The 16,092-nt window shown below is 38.6% G+C and overlaps 2 long non-coding RNA genes across 6 annotated transcripts in view; one reads left to right on the top strand and one right to left on the bottom strand.

Moving 5' to 3' along the window:
- Positions 1 to 16,092, bottom strand: part of LOC121011848 (uncharacterized) — a 145,956-nt gene that overhangs the window by 98,878 nt on the left and 30,986 nt on the right. The gene's annotated exons all lie outside the window — the stretch shown is intronic.
- The window catches only part of LOC121011850 (uncharacterized), a 46,971-nt gene continuing 36,628 nt past the window's right edge, over positions 5,750 to 16,092 (top strand). For both annotated transcript variants that reach the window (XR_005781804.1, XR_005781803.1), the window contains exon 1: positions 5,750 to 6,499. This is a non-coding gene — a long non-coding RNA (uncharacterized LOC121011850). The remainder of the gene's footprint in view (positions 6,500 to 16,092) is intronic.

Genomic DNA, 16,092 nt, shown 5'->3' with positions numbered 1-16,092 from the left:
CACACACACACACACACACACACACACACACACACACACACACAGGCAGAGTAGCACTGGTGCTACAGAGCCAGGCAGGAAATCTGGGTTCCAAAACTGACACTGAGCTGGAACCCAGTATTCTCTGGATAAAGCCAAGAATAAAAGGAAGGATGCAGGATTCAACTAATAAAATCTTCAAAGCCAGAACCCAAATAAGTCACTTACAGAAATGGGTCAGGAAGTGGACCTGGTACTATTAGCAAAGCATAGACAGAGGCAAGTTATGTTGAAGGAATGGCTTATAGAAAAATGGGAAACTGGAAGGAGCAAAAGACACCTGGATTCAGGCTGATTTTTTTACTTCACTTAGGCATAGTAGGAAGTTCAACATTAACATGATCCTTTTATGGGCTCATGCTCAAATAAATCGAGCTGGATTTCTCTCCTTGTAACCCACCAGGGTTTTGATACCTATCCCTTTGCAAATGATAAAATTGGCATACCTTGGGAAAGAAAATATCTATTTTTGTTTGGTTTTGTTTTCTTTATCTTATTTAGTTTTATTATTTAATGTTGTTAAATTTTTATAAAGAGTTTCATTTTGATATTCTGTTAAAAATACTTTAGATGTCGATATATGAAACAAATGAACGGAATAAATATATTGAAAATAATTGGATGGAATTGACATATGTATATATTTTTGTAAAAATGAAATTATACACTATATAATTGTTGTTTTTAAAACCCTTTTTCCACTGAGCAATATGTTTGGACTTCCCTAACAATAAATGTAGTTCTTCATCATTTATCATACATTTTCAAAATAGGAGTATTGAGGTGCAGGGGAGTAAAACAACTAGTCAAAACTCCAAAAGAGAGGATTTTAAAAAAGCATTCACTAAACATCATTTTTTATGTAACACAACACAAAAGCACTTAAAACCAATGTGGGCCTAGATCAATAGGAACTTACTGTAAACAGAAAAACCAACAGAAATTACAAAGTCCAGAAATAATAAAGTCTTGAAAACATTCTGAAAGTGATTTAATAGTGTACAGAGCAGTTCTGCAGAAACCATGTGATTTTTCAAAACAATCCAATTAGCTAAATCAGCTACCTGAATACTGATTAATGTTGACAAATGTCTCCCATTCTACTGTATCATCTCTACCTACATAAAAATTTTTGCTTCATTCCTCTGCTCTTCAGTCACAACAAAACTTATTAACCAGTGATTCAGAACTTGCTGTCTCCACTTCTTCATCCAAATACTGATTGACTCTTCGTTCTAGTATATATTCCAACCTTATTCTATTGGCCTCCACTTTGCTATATCCAGTAGAGACTCTTCTGTCCCCTTCTTTCTAAACCTTCCAACAGCATTTCATACATGCTACTACCTCCTGAAAACTTTGACTTCTCTTGGCTCCCATGGCACTATTTCTCCTAGATTTCCTTTACCATTGCTAACTGCTTTTTCTTATTTTCTTTTGCTAAATTCTACCCATTTTTCTTAGTGTTTATGTGCACTGGGATTTTTTTCTGACCATCAGCTCTTCCCTATACTTTTGCCTTAGTTACCTCATCTAATCCAATGGTTTTAAAAGATACCCACACTCTGATGACTACCAAAGTTGTGTCTCCAGCCCTAGCCAAACCACCCCTTGAGATCCAGACTCATTTTCAATTGCCTCCTGGACAACTCCATTGGGATGCATAATAGAATTTCAAATTCAACAAATCTAAAATAATGCTAACAACAACAACAACAACAGCAAAATCTAAGTATTCCTCTAGTTTTTCTTACACCAGTAAATTTTATCCCATTGCTCATCCCATTGCTCAAGCTAAACCTCCAGAATGCTATTGGATTCTTCTCTTTCCATCACCCTCTCATACCTAGTCTCTCCAAGTCTTGGAGAATTCTAACTCCTTAATAACTCCTTAGTAGTTTCTAGATTTGTCCACCTATTCTGTATTTACTGCTAGCACTCCACTTCAAGAAGTGTGTCTGAAGGTCAGACTATGAAGATTCTCCACTTACTAGCTGCATGACCTTGGGCAAGTTACTTCTCTGTGCTTCAGTTTCCTCATCTATAAAATGGTCTATCTTATAAGATTGATATGGTTGTGAAAAGTAATCAGTCAACATATGTAAATGGCTAACAACAGAAACTGGAGTTTTTAGGTTATGATCAGAACTCCTATTTTAGTTTAAGTTGAAAAAAATCAACACTCTTCTAAAGAACCTGACAGAATGCAGAGTCTAAAAAGAATATTGTCCACATGTCCAGGATACAACCCCCCCATAATTACTTTATACACAAAGAAACAGAAAAAATATGAACCAAATTCAAAAGAAAAGACAACCAGTGGAGACTAACCCTAAAAATGATTCAGATGTTCAAATTAGCAGACAAAGACTTCAACAGAGCAGATATAGCTATGCACAATATTATAAAGAAAAATATATACATAATGAAAAACAGAAAGAAAATTTGGCAGAGAAACATAAACTATAACAAATAACCAAAAGAAATTATAGAACTAAAAAAATACAAACCGAAAATTTTAAAAATTCACTGGATGGGATTAACAGACTGGAGATGACAGCAGAAAATGAATTTGAAGAGAGATCAATAGATTATCCAACCCGAATAACAGAAAAAAGTTGAAAAACATTTACAGAGACTTAGAGACTTGTGGGATAATATCAATAAGTCTCATAAAGTGTCTCAAAAGGAGAGGAGAAAAAGACTGAAAACCTATCAATTAGTCATTTAAGTTTATGCATTTCAAATACGTATGTTTTTATGACAAAAGAAAAAAGGCATTAAAAAAATACAGATTCCTGGTTAATTATATTCATGCTGCAGTGTTTAGGAGTGAAGCGTGCTGATGCCTGTCCTTACTTTGAAATGCATAAAAAAAAAATAAGATGGCCTGATAGTGGAATGATTAGAGGGATGTATACACAACAAAGCAAGAATAGTAAAAGGTTAAGTCTAGAATCTTGGTGGTGGGAATTTGTGTAAAACTTTTTAAAGCTTTCTGTATTTTTATAACAAAATGATATAAAATTATAAATTGAGTAATATATTTTCAGTGGGTTTTTGTCTAAAACTTACCCAAAATATATAATTTAAAAATGCTTACAAGAGTATAAGTGCTATAGATGCATTATTATTTGAGTCACTTTTATCCTTCCCGGACAACTGTCATAGCCTCTTAGCTAATCTGTCTTCACTTTCTCCCTCTCCAATTCTTTCTTCATTCGGTAGCTAGAATGACATTGTAAAAATGTAAATCTGGGCATGTTGATTTCCTTTCTTAAAATTCATTTATGGCTTCTGTTGCTCTTAGAATGAAATTAAATCTCCTTAGAGCCTTCAAGGTCTAATTCCATGGAGCACCTGTTACCTGACCTACCAAACCCTTTCCCATGGGCAGGCTTTGTTTGCACATGCTGTCCCTTCTGCCTGTAATGTTCTTCCCCCAACTCTCAAGTGGTTGATCAATTCTTATTCTTTACGTACATCTCATCAACTTTTTTTATTTCCTTCATAACACTCAGCACAATTTTATTATCTAGTTTTTTAATTTATTTGCTTATTGTTTGTATCCTCAGCTAGAGCTTGATAAAGGTAGAGATTTTCCACGCTTGTTCACTGTAGCTTCCTGGGGCCTGAAGCGGGCTCTGATTAGACATTAAGTATTTTGCCTAATACCTCAAAGTTACTAAGTTGCAGGGCAAGGGTTAAACCCCAGTTGTTCTGTGAGTTCTTTCATGATACCAAATAGGTAGAGAGAAACTAGACTGCATGATTCTATCCTCCTGGAGTTTCTCATCTAGGAAGGAAAAGATCAAATGCACAGAGTAACAGCTGGTTCCAAGATCCAGAAAGATTCCCCACTTCATTCTCCTCACATCTTTTTCCTTGAGAATCCATGCTCATCATCAATAAGGATTCATCATGTCACCTTATCTACTACATGGAGTCTGCCACTAAATCCCATGTTATTTTGCCTCCTGTGTATCTTCATTCTCACTACCGCTACACCAGCCCAGGCTACCTCTGTCCTTTGTCAAGACTACTATGGCAAAGTGGTCCTCCAGCCTTGCCTCCATTCTCTAGGCTGCAGCCAAGATAATCCTGTGAAGGAGAAATCTAATCATGTGGCTTCCCCACTCCAAACCCCACAACAGGAACAAGTCCAGTCTCATTAACATTTCCTTCAAAGCTCCTCAGAAGAGGTTGGTAAGACACCTCCCTACCTCTCCAAGTCCATCTTCCTGTTACTCTTTTCCCTGACCAATATTTCAGTTCCCCTGAGACCCCATTGCCCTCTTTCCTTCTTGGCTATTTCTCCTGCCCAGGAAACTACTCCACCTGCTCTTTAGCTAACTCCTTCTCACTCTGCCTTCAGGTTCCAGCTCACACATCACTTCTTCTATGAGAGCTTCTCTGACACCTTACCCCCACCTCACTACCACATCATGTGTTTTACTGTATATCCCATGGCTCTTTGCTGATCTATTGTAAGCTCTCTGGAGTCAAGCCTATCTATCTGGTTTTCACCATTATATGTCCAATAGCTTGTATACACTAAATGCTTAGTAAATATTTATTGGATGGATGGACAGATGGGTAGATCATAGTACTTGGAAAAGCTTCCCCCAAATAACCATACAAACTCTCTTAAATAAAATAAGCTGGATTATTCCATTTATAGACAGGAAACCATAGTCAAAAGGCAGAGGCCTATTAGTGCCAGGCATTGGGGGACAGAGGGGCATTCTGTCTTTTTGGCTATAGTGTTCTATCCATAGAATGGTTAGCCAGCTTGTTTTAGTTAAGAGAGTTTATTGGATTATTTTGGAGAACTGATCCTTGAAGCAAGCATGTATAGATATTCTAGTGATGTTTCAAGTGACGTTAAAAATTCAGAAAGATAAAAGTCTAGGGACCGAAAACATAAAATGTATTTCAAATGCTCCCATAGAGTAGCTATACTAATTCACTACCAGGTATACTAGCATGCTATTATTTATAAAAGATTGATTTTATTTAGGGTGTATTAAATTACACAGCTTTTGCTGTGCTTTTCATAGTCCCCAGAATTCTGACTCAGTTTGTCCCTTAACTGGCTCTCATCAAAGCAGAGAGTTACCAGGATTGATGGAAGAGATCTGCAGAGAGCAATGTTGTGATCAACAGTGTAATCACTTAAAAAAGAGAAAAGAAAGAATAGTACAATACAAACTCCCATTCTTAGAAGAGCTATTTCTGGGGGGCTAGGGGGCTCAATTGATTAAGTGGCTGACTTCAGCTCAAGTCATAATCTCACAGTCCGTGGGTTCGAGCCCCGCATCGGGCTCTGTGCTGACAGCTCAGAGCTTGGAGCCTGCTTCGGATTCTGTGTCTCCCTCTCTCTCTGCCCCTCCCTTGCTCTCTGTCTCTGTCTCTCTCGCAAAAATAAATAAACATTAAAAAAATTTAAGAAGAGGGGCGCCTGGGTGGCGCAGTCGGTTAAGCGTCTGACTTCAGCCAGGTCACGATCTCTCGGTCCGTGAGTTCGAGCCCCGCGTCAGGCTCTGGGCTGATAGCTCAGAGCCTGGAGCCTGTTTCCAATTCTGTGTCTCCCTCTCTCTCTGCCCCTCCCCCATTCATGCTCTGTCTCTCTCTGTCCCAAAAATAAATAAACGTTGAAAAAAAAAATTAAAAAAAAAAAATTTAAGAAGAGCTATTTCTGAGTCTTTCTTCCCTGACACCAAAAATAAATAAATAAATAAATAAATAAATAAATAATCATAATGCAGTTAGATTTAAGTGTCTTGTTCTTAAGAACATATATTAGTCTCTTGTCACGATTGTGCTCCCAAATGACAAAAATTTCTGTAGAAGTACAAGCGGTGGCAATTCCCAAACTTGTATTAAGTGAACAGTGAGCTCCCTGATGATCTCTTCAAGCAAGGCCCTTAATGGAAAACATGTATTTAATATTTACTTTCCAGGGAGTTGTAAAGGTACCACAAAAAAACTACAATCCCCTCTAATCTTTGCATAACTATCAGGCTTCTGGAATTATTAGACTTGTTCATTTTAAAAGTTTCACAGGATGTAGCACCAAGTTCTGCTCAAGGGCTAAGCATTATTTAACAGGCAGTGACTCTCAGTCCAGGAGTATAAGAAACACAGCTATTTTAAAGTTGCCTTTAATGTCCAAAGAGTACAAGAAAACACCCAGAAGAAAAATATCATTAATATTCAACTACTTTTCTGCCACATTTATTTTATCTGTAGGTGAGAATGCTGAGTGTTACATGAACATTTATCAGAGAGCTTATTTTCCTGACTGCCATCATGTGATGTGACAGGACTCAGGGTACAACCCGCTGCCATTGAGAGGCGAGAAGCACAGAGCAATGACCAGCTGAGGACACAGACCACTTGTTTCCTGGAGCATGCATGCTTCGTGCCTGCTGGCCATGTGAGAGGACAGCTGGGACAGGTAAGAGCTCTGACTGGGTCACATTTACTTGATACCAGCAGTAGAGAATGTCTGGCCCAATGGTCAGATCTAATTCCCAGTGTGCTTGACCTTTAAGTCAGCTCTGCCCAAAGAATTTCCCCTACTGGGCTTCTGTGTCTATGCTATTAGAGAAGAGACTAAACCAATAGTGAGTATACAGATAACTGCTTATATTTCAAATTATTTATAACTGAACTCCAGGTAAGTAGGGTACGGCAAAAACCAGTGCACCCATTTAACCCCTCTTCTCATTCCTTTCCACCTGGTCTCTCCCTCTTGCTTTATGACTGAGATTTTCATGCCCTGTCTTTGTGTGCCTTCCCCTCCATTTCTCTAGCCCCACCCTCTATTCCTGACTATCAGCCTACATTATTGCAAGTGTATGTTTAGGCAAATTTCTCAACATCGTGGAATCTCTGTTTCCTCATCCACAGAGTGGAGATAATAATATCATGTCTCAATGAATTTGTGCTGCAGAGTAATTATTACAGTGCTTAGTCAAATGGCACAGGGATCAAATTTTCCCCTAATCCAGTGCTTCTTCCTTGCAGACTGCCCCCAGTCCTGACCTATAGTTGGCAAGTCCAGCTGAATGCATAAAGACACACTCACTGAGCACTGGCCACACATCTGCATTGGAAGAAGGAGGGAGAAATCCAAGAATAAAAAAGAATGTACAAAGACATCCTAAATGTGGTACTGCAGATGATGAGGCTGATTCACCCTTGAGACATTTCATTTTACAAGCTGAGATTATGATAACAAGTGTGTACCAAGTTTCATGCTAAAACGTTATTCATGAGCCCGCCATTCTGCCATAATGATGGAAGACTAGACTTGTTCCAAATAGAGGAGTGAGCTACAGCCAACTTTTGATTGATGAAGGACAGCTGATCTGATTTGGAGCTCCTCTGGGGCTCCCGCAAGGCCACATTTCTGTCACATGCACCATTTTAATGTCAGCTTTCCTGCTTGGAGGCTGAGCCTGAAAAGGAGTCATAAATTACTTTCAATCATGCACATGCCGTAAGCTGGCTGGAGGAGATGGGATGTCAATCTTCCTCTTTTTTGGGGAACAAGGGAGACCAAATGTACCCCAAAACATCTTTTGCTTGTCTCCTCATTGCCCTTCTTACAGCTGAGGAACTGGAGGTGCCAGGAAAAAGGTGGAGCTTGGATGCAATAAGGGTAGCAAGACTATATGTGTCATTAAGGACTCAGCTTCCACACAATCCCTGATTTATTCATTCAATCAATCAGGCATTTCATAAGCATCTATTGTCTCTCCATGTATCCAGAAAACACTACATTCAAACCCATTCTAGGAAACTTTCTTTTGTTGGAAAAATTCCCAACCATGGCTCTGTCTAAATTTCCTGCAGAGTTTTTGTTTTTTGGGTGGGTGGAGGGGAATACAAATTCCTGGGCCCAACTCTCCAAAGATCTGATTCAGTATTTCTAGAGGGGTTCTCAGCATCTGTACTCAGGTGTGCAGCCTAGCTCCCATTACCATCTGCCTCTCATGAGTGTTTTCCTCCAGCCATACTCTCTCTGGTCACAACCTTTGTCTATTCATATTAATCAATTTAGCTGATCCAATCAACTAAATCAGGACTTCTCTTTGCCCACAAAAAAATGTCCATTCGTTGGACAAATGATACAAGCCAGGAGTCAATTTCTCAATATATGCTACAGAGGGATGACAAGCTCTGGCCCTGCCTCAACTGTTTTAACAATGGTTTTCTGGAAACAATGGTCTCCACCTGGAATACACTAAAGGAGATTTTCAGACAAAGTATGGTGGTACTTTCGGGAAGACGTCCAAAGTCAAAGCAGTTTAGCTGCCACTTAACCTGATCCCAAGTACAGCTGGCCCTACACCAGGCTCTCAATATTCAGAGGACTGGGGGATTTCTTTCCTCCACTTTGTAGAAGTAGCAGCCTAGAATGTGGGACTCTAAGCATAGAAACCTGAATCCTAGGACAGAATATGACCTCAGAAGACCCTAGAGAATCTGAAAAACAGATCAGCAACTCCCACATAATCAGGAGTTGGCAGAGAGCATTGGATAACTTTAGAAAGATGATTAGTTCGTGCTTGACTTAAATGTTCTGCCTAATTTTCATTATAGAGTTGACATATTTTAAGGTTGAGATTATTCATGCCAAAATCTTTTTCTTTCTTAATCTGGAATTGGCTACATTATTGTCTAACACATGTAATTCTTTATTATCTGATTCTGGAATGAACTACTGAGGGAAAAATCTATGTTATCTTGAGCCCAAGAGGTCTAAGTAAGTTGTGGATTTAAGACTTCCATGAACAAAATGTTTTAAGGTGATTTTTTTTTTCAAGGGGACTTCTGTTCCTGTGAATCCAGAAACCACCAGAGATACTGAGTTTGATATGCAGAGAATGAGCAATGAATAACAGCAGAATTTAATTCTTTTAATTCTGATTGAAAAGAAAAAAGATGAAAGAGAAACACAAAATAGTATAGGCACTTGGATAGAAGATTTCAAGAGTTAGAAAGTAATAACCAAAAAAAATTCCTGTCAAACTAATTGGAACTTAAATGAATTGAACATGTCATTTTTGGTTTTCTTATACCACCCCACCCTGCCCCAATCATTACAAGGCAGCAATGAAATAACTTGATTAAGTGAATAAGTTTTACATCACTGGCATATGATGCATTTTTGGTTAGTGAGTAACTGGCTAGATAATAAAATCAGAATGCAGGCATTTTAAAAGGCCAAATGCTTTTGGAAAGTAACCTGAGGGTATCTTTCCTTATTCCACTTGCATGCTTTACACTTCACCTGTTCCTCACTTGACTGTGATGTGATGGCATCACGAGGCTTAGATATGTCACAGGTTGCAAAATGGGATTGGCCACTCAGACTACAGAGCTTGGAATCAGAGTTCCTGAGACAAAGCTCATTTCAAATGTCTGGCATTCTGAATGTCAGAACACTTAGAGATTAGATGGAAGGAAATGTGAATTTGAAAAAAAGGAAAGGAAAGTTTGAGGTCACAAATACAGAACACCAAATTTTATGTATTGTACAAAACTTATTTGCTTTCTTGCCTCTTTTGATCTTTCTCCCTTGACTCTTCTGCTTCTTGTAGACATAAGCCCACATATGTATACTTATTTGTATCTATATATATCCATACACATTCTTGTACTTATTTTCTTCTTTTATTGAATTTATAAAAACTATTTTTGCTTATGTAGGAAGAGCATGAAACAGATAAAGTAACAAAATCACATTTTGTTGCAGGAAGAATATAGCCTGGGGACATTTATTAGATGGAGACCAGACTCAGATGCATTTCTCTGAGTAATGAGGGAAAGTCTTCCAGGCCACACTCGGCCAAGAATTTTTTCTCTCCTTCCTAATCCACATGGTCTATAAAACCACTCTCACTGAAGCTGCAGAAGACACTTTAACTAAAGAGGGAAGGAACAGAGAATTAAAGCACTTCCAATGAACTGGTTAACTGAATATATAAAATTGGAGGGGCTTCGCATGTCTAACATTTTTATGCATTTTCTTGGATCCATAAAAGTGAAAACAGGAGAATAAATAACTAGGGTGATCATAAAACAGCTAACTATGTTTGTGAAGCCAAGCAGAAAGTCTGAGCTTTAAACACTTGCAGATGGAAAAATCTAAAGCTCTGGGGCACTATGAACACTCTCATTCTATGCAGTGACCAGTTTGTCAGTGAACCAGCATGGAACAGAATGTGCTATGGAAACAGATGAGGCCCAAGTAGAAAAATGAAAATGTTAGAATCTCTAGACTTGGGGAGGATAGCTTCTAGCAAGGAGAGACCAGTAGTCAGAGCCAGACCTATGGCTTGTCCTCCTGAACTTGCTAGTTCACCCAGTCAGATACTGGTGTCCTTTGTTACCTCTGGGAGGACCTGCCTTTGGCTCTGTGAAACGCAAACCCTGCCAGTGGCTTCTCAAAGAACACTTGCCTGAGTCGGTTGCAGGGCTCCTGCAAAGTGGTGGGAATGTGATATTCCAGAAGTCCAGTTAAGTTGGTTAAGTATATATTTCTTTTTATAACATTGCCTGAGCAAAGTCAAATTCTGTTTACATATTTTCCTCTGAACTAGGCTATGATCTTTTGGGGAAAAACTACTGTGGTCTTACTCATTCATATATCCCAAATGCACATAGTAGATACTCAAAAAATATACACTGAATGAACAGATCAACCTGCAACTTAAAGAAGAAGGTGCCTTACAGTAAATTATTGATGGTCACGTATTCATTCTTAAATAAATTTTCTGAGTGCTCACCTCTTGTGCTAACTAACGAGGGATTACATAAATAAACAAAAAGCAACCCAGGTCCTCAAAAACTTACCTCTCAAGGGGGAGACAAGAACTATGATGGAATGGTGGGTGGAAAGAAGAGGGCAGGCTCGAAAGACAGTGGGGAGATCAAATCCATAGATCTTGGTGCCGTTCATCACTTAGATGGACTAAATGGATGATAAGGAAATTAGGAGGAGAAGAACTCAGATTAGGAGAGATCTGAGAAAATCTAGTCTAAGAGCGAAAGTCATTTGAAAGAAAGGGGATAGCTGATACAGTGAAAACCCTAGAGGGCCCCTCTCCCTCCAAAATGAGACCTAAGGTACAAGACAGGGTAGGGAATAAGCTAAGTGCACCTCCAATAATGGTGAGTTTTCTGCATCTTAAAGCAGCCTAGTCCATTCTTGGCAACTCTGAGAAACTGACTTATCTGCTTTGATATACCTGCTTAACACTGACCCTAGTTCCATCTATGAAAACCATGCCGAACAGGTTAAATTCCTCTTCCATATGACAGCCCTTCCAATGCATGCCCTCCTTTTCTTTTAACCAAGGTTCATATATGATTTCCAGACTTTTCACTACTTTTGTCATTGTCATGCTTTTAGATTGACTGACTGAAAAATGGAAACTCTAAGAGAATCTAAAATATAAGAAACCTAAAAAATACGGTTGGCAGGAATGGGTGGGGGGACATGGGTAATGGAAAAGGAAAAAATTAATCACCTACATGTTAAGAACTAAATCAGGCCCTTTTTATATAAACTTAAATGCCACAGGGATCTGCACTTAATTCTATGGCGCCTTATTCTCCTCTTCCAGTTCATTTCCCGTTTACTTTCTTATAGCACTCCCTTTTGTGAGGTCAGTCATCTTGTGATTAAAATACATTAATTCTATTTTGCTTTTCCTTTTCTTTTGTACTAAAATATTTATTAAAATAATGTGTAATGGCAATGGGATGAGATAAGTGTTTCATAGTCTTTTAGAAATAAAATATACTTAAATGTGAGGCCACGGGCAATGATGAGCTGGCTCTATCTTTGGACATCTTAAGTCATCCAAACATTTCCTTTGCAGCAAATTGTAAAGAAAAAAAATGTGAATATTATACTATGTCATATGACTACAGTTATTGGTATACACTGAAGGTAAAGGAAGGAAGAGGTATAAACTTAATTTTTTGTTACATAAGTAATTAGTCTCATGGTTTATAAAATAAGGAAAGAAACTGCTCAATCAAGGAAGAAACAATTTCTTCTAAACATTAGGATCTATTTAGAAATTATGTCTTCCAATTGGACTTTCATCTGACTTCCAACATTTCAAGTCACATATCTCTTAACATATTCCTTTTTCATAGGTTGGTTAGCTTTGAACGAGGTTCAATTTCCCCCTTTTTCACTGTAAAATCATTCACCTTGCAATGCAACTTTCACTGCATCTTCTCACATTCATAAGTAGAAACTTTATGTTCACATTTTATAAATGGAAACCCCGAATTTCAGAATCAAAAGCAATAGTGTCCAAACCAACATCATCTTTCCTGCCTTGAAGTCCTCTTCTATATGTATACACATTGGGAAAGAGCTAAAAAGAATTTTAAAAGACTTCATTCATTAACATTTGAGGATCTTTTTTTCTCATAGGGAGCTTTAGCATTACCATGCACCACAACTCATTCCTTCTCTCCTAAAGCAAAACCTAGCGTAAATTGGACAAACCCAAAAGACAGGGTTTTCGTTTCCTGCAGCCCCTGTAGTCTGTAGCAGTGGTGTCGATCACTGGGCAATATATGCAAACTTCTGACTGATTATGTTTTCAAATCTGTTTAAAATTCCATCCATGAGTTTGTATATAGCAAAGATGAGATCATCTGTCTGTTTAATGAAACACTCCCCCTCCCCAATGCATATAGCATATTTTGAGAATACAGTGTTAGCCTGGACTTGCTTCAAAAAGGAAATTTTACTCCTACTTCTGCCGTATCTCTCAACATATTATCCCTCTATATTATACAATAATACATCAATTAATACATAGCATTTTTCATACAGTGCAGGCTTATAACTTTCAGCTGGGTTGTGGTTCATTTTATTGTGTACTTTCTTCTCCATGGCACCAGACAAGCTTTGTTTTTATGGTATTAAAAAAACCAAAAGAGCTACTGTCAAACATTATATAAGGAAATGGTTTCCTTGACAACCATAACCACAAGCAAGTTGTTTGAACTTCTTCCTCATTGCCTGGATTGTTTAGTTGCTAAAATACTTGAAAACATGTTGATGCATTCAGGTACTAAACACCTGAATTTGTAGAACAAGCTAGAAGCAGGAAGCACAGCAGGTGATAAATGGTGCAAACAGGTGTAAAGAGTTAAACACTAATCATTTTCAAATATTAGAGTTCAGCCTCGTGACATAGTCTTTAAAAGGACAAATGTTGAAGGTTTGATATTTAAGATCCAAAATAAATGACTACCCCAAGGACAGAATTAAAAAAAAAAAGAGTAGCTAGAAATGCCAAAGAAGTGAAAAATATTGCTTAACATAGAAAGTGGCATTTTGGTTTTAATAGGTGCCAAACGCTAATTCCAGAATAGGAAAGAGATCTGTTTCATGGTTATCAATAGAACAACAGAAATTTGGTCAAAAGTGCTCCTAAGAATATGGCTGTGGACAAAATTAGACACAAAGTGTGGAGTATCAATAAAATGGTTCCTGAAAAATTGCAACGGTAAAGGAAATGTCTCATGGCTGATAGGACTCAAAGGATCTCTATCTCTGAGAAACCTGTCAAATAAAAATATTTTCCCAAGTATCAATTTTTCACGAATAACATGGCAATATACAGCTTGCATGGATTATAAAAACACTAGATTGATGGGGGGTGGGAGGGGGGGAGAGTGGGTAATGGGCATTGAGGAGGGCACCTGTTGGGATGAGCACTGGGTGTTGTATGGGAACCAATCTGACAATAAATTTCATATTAAAAAAAAGAACACTAGAAATCTCAAGAGGACATTGTGCGCAATGTGATTAGCAACCCAAGATAAAATTACTAATGGGATTATACAATCTTAGAACATAGTATAATAAAAATGAGTTTTACCCCCCCCCAAAGAAAAACATTACTAATTTGGGGATGTATTCAGACTGGCTGATAACAGAGTAATTGGACTGAAATAAATGACGTAAACAATCACGTTTGTGTTCATGTGTGTTTATTAAGAAACAATCGTGCAAAAATATGGGCCTAGAAATTTCATAAGGAAAGTAACAGAAACTCTATAAGGAATTGGAGTTCTAGGTCACCCAGATTGATTGAGCAGCAGGTGAAGACAGAGTTTTACTTAAAAGCTCTAAGAGTCTGTGAATTTAGAACTAAGGTGGGGAGTGGTAGCGGCAGGAAGGTAGGTAGGAAGGAAGAAAAGGATGGATGGACAGAAAGGTGGAGGGAGAGAAGAAAGAGAGACAGACAATAGAGAGATCTGGTCAAAACATAGGCCAAGGGGTGCCTGGGTGGCGCAGTCGGTTAAGCGTCCGACTTCAGCCAGGTCACGATCTCGCGGTCCGTGAGTTCGAGCCCCGCGTCGGGCTCTGGGCTGATGGCTCAGAGCCTGGAGCCTGTTTCTGATTCTGTGTCTCCCTCTCTCTCTGCCCCTCCCCCGTTCATGCTCTATCTCTCTCTGTCCCAAAAATAAATAAACAAAAAAAAAAAAAAAAAAAAAAAAAAAAAAAAAAAAAAAAACATAGGCCAAGCTGCTCAGTATTGGGAACATTCAACAGTATTCTAAGAACCAAAGCAAAAGTCAAAAAGTAAGTTAAGCAGAGATCCCAGTTACCATTCCGAGGTGAATTTTAGAACAGTGTCAAAATGAAGCCAAAGAGATGTACCTGAAGCCTAGTCATAAAAGGACCGCAATTCCCCATGGACCCAGAGAATTCAAGAAGAGCTTAACTTGTTTTGCATACTTGGATTCTTATACTGTTCAAAAGGTAGAGAATGTTGGGGTTCTTCCATTTATCCATGTGTTGGAACAGAATCAGAATTGTAAGGAGGGCTTTGGCATGGCCACTAACACTCCTTGGCTCACCCGCAAATAAAGGGCCTCTATGCAGGTGGCATCCATGTTTGAATTCTCGACATATTCCTGAAGAATTCTATCCCATGAGTTCTAGACATAATAGGCCACATAGCAGAATGAATTCCAGGAGGTATTTGTCAGGCCGAATCTCATCAAACTGCTTGCTTTCAATACTTCAGATGCTTATTGGGAACCATCATTATGCAGAATTGTCTGAAGGATAGAAAATCCAGACATTCCTTTGCATACTTTATAATCTATTGTTGGAATGATCCAAGCCAGGAGAGATCTTCATATCTAGCATGCCTCATTTAGTTCTTCCCATCTTCTGATAACTTTTATTTTTCTTTTAAAATATATACATCTACACTTCATTTTGTTTTGTAAAAAATTTAAGATAGATGGGTGCCTGGGTGGCTCAGTTGGTTAAGCGTCTGACTCTTGATTTCAGCTCAGGTCATGATCTCACAGTCGTGAGATCGAGCCCTGCCTTGGGCTCTATGCTGGGCATAGAGCCTGCTTGGGATTCTCTCTCTCTCCCTCTCTCATGGTGTCCCTCTCTCTCTCTCTCTCTCTCCCCCCCAAATAAATAAACATAAAAAATTTTAAGATAGAACTTTTTGTTGAATTGAGCTATGAAGCTACAATGTTAGGCTTTGAGAAACATTATAGGAAACACTTCTCTGAAACTATCAAGGTACTATTGAGAATGTTGCTCATTATATTTCATAATTTCATTTTTTTTTCAACGTTTATTTATTTTTGGGACAGAGAGAGACAGAGCATGAACAGGGGAGGGGCAGAGAGAGAGGGAGACACAGAATCGGAAACAGGCTCCACGCTCTGAGCCATCAGCCCAGAGCCTGACGCGGGGCTCGAACTCACAGACCGCGAGATCATGACCCGGCTGAAGTCGGACGCTTAACCGACTGCGCCACCCAGGCGCCCCTGCTCATTATATTTCAAAGAATCCTTATGTAGACCCACTGAAAAACTGCCCTCTTACCTTGTTACAAAAAAGCATTGTGCTTCTCTTCTGTCACTTGCTTCTTATTTTATGGACACTGACTCATGTAACCAAACATGTTTCTCTCTGGGCACAGAGCCAATTTATGGCCTTTGTCCGTCCATCCATCAGAGAACTTC

The sequence above is a fragment of the Herpailurus yagouaroundi genome, unplaced genomic scaffold (genome assembly GCF_014898765.1).
Source record: "Herpailurus yagouaroundi ecotype Mexico unplaced genomic scaffold, PumYag 195, whole genome shotgun sequence".
NCBI classification, from domain to species: domain Eukaryota; kingdom Metazoa; phylum Chordata; class Mammalia; order Carnivora; family Felidae; genus Herpailurus; species Herpailurus yagouaroundi.
This window is presented reverse-complemented; position numbering and strand designations above follow the sequence as displayed.